The sequence below is a fragment of the Sinocyclocheilus grahami genome, unplaced genomic scaffold (assembly GCF_001515645.1).
Source record: "Sinocyclocheilus grahami isolate Dianchi unplaced genomic scaffold, SAMN03320097.WGS_v1.1 scaffold3092.1, whole genome shotgun sequence".
Classification (NCBI taxonomy): Eukaryota; Metazoa; Chordata; class Actinopteri; order Cypriniformes; family Cyprinidae; genus Sinocyclocheilus; species Sinocyclocheilus grahami.
The window spans coordinates 6,943-7,938 of record NW_015508260.1 but is presented as its reverse complement, the minus strand read 5'-3'; the positions used below and the strand labels follow the sequence as shown (position 1 = coordinate 7,938).

The 996-nt window shown below is 32.6% G+C and overlaps 1 protein-coding gene across 1 annotated transcript in view; it reads right to left on the bottom strand.

The window, feature by feature from the left end:
- LOC107575994 (NACHT, LRR and PYD domains-containing protein 12-like) overlaps nucleotides 1–996 on the bottom strand; it is a gene marked incomplete at its 3' end in the record, with an annotated part of 21,267 nt that overhangs the window by 17,933 nt on the left and 2,338 nt on the right.

Sequence of the window (996 nt, the reverse complement as noted above, 5' to 3'; positions counted from 1 at the left end):
CTTTGTATTTATTTTCTGCTATTGCTTGTAATTTGGTTATCTGTAGAAAAGATTTTTAGCACTGAGCCCATAGCAGCAGCCAGAATTGTTTTTCCAATTGTTTATTTTCTTTATTATTTAAAAAAAAGTGTAGGCCTATTTTTTTGTTGTGAATGTCCCAATTGAGGCACAGGATGTGAAAATTTCAGATAAAGGTTCATGTTATATATTTTGGTTGTATTTGTGAGTTAATAAAAATGTAGATGTTTGTTTAAAATAGGTATATAATATCATAATATCGATATATCGATCGATATACTCCTGTATCGAATCGATTTGTAATCGTTTCGTAGAATTTTTTGAGGTATGGGCAAATATCATATTGCTGGGTATGAGAATCGATATCGTATCGTATGGTGACGAACTATCGGATTTACACCCCTACTGTATATGCAGTCACCTTCTGACGATTGGGCCATCAACAAAATGCAAAGAGAAAGCACAATAATTTTAGAAATCCAAACATTTAGTGAAAAAACAATATTTTGTGGGGACCAAAGAAAAGTGTTGCACTAAATATGGTAAAATGTTACACATTGCTATTTGTATTATTATAAAATCCATTCATTAAAAACATTCATGAATGTATTTATATACAAGTATATACTATAAAATTAAAATACATTTCTTTTAAATCTATAGCATATTTTTAATAAGGCAACAACATATGATAGATACGATTGGACAAAACAAATACAGTGCAGCACGAACTGTTTTTATACAGTCTATGAGCACGAAGCGCTTACTGTGCGCATCCGGTGTGCAGAATGATGCGCTTGAAGCCTGAAGCAACCTGGCGTCACAGCCTGCACACCGGATGCACACATCGTAAGCACTTCGTGTTAAAAACTGCATAAAGTTAAGAGAAATTGATGCGTAGTGTATTATATCTGTGCAACAGTTATTGAGCCTTTCTTTTAACAGTTTTAAATTTCAGTTACTGTGCACGTTAAAAAC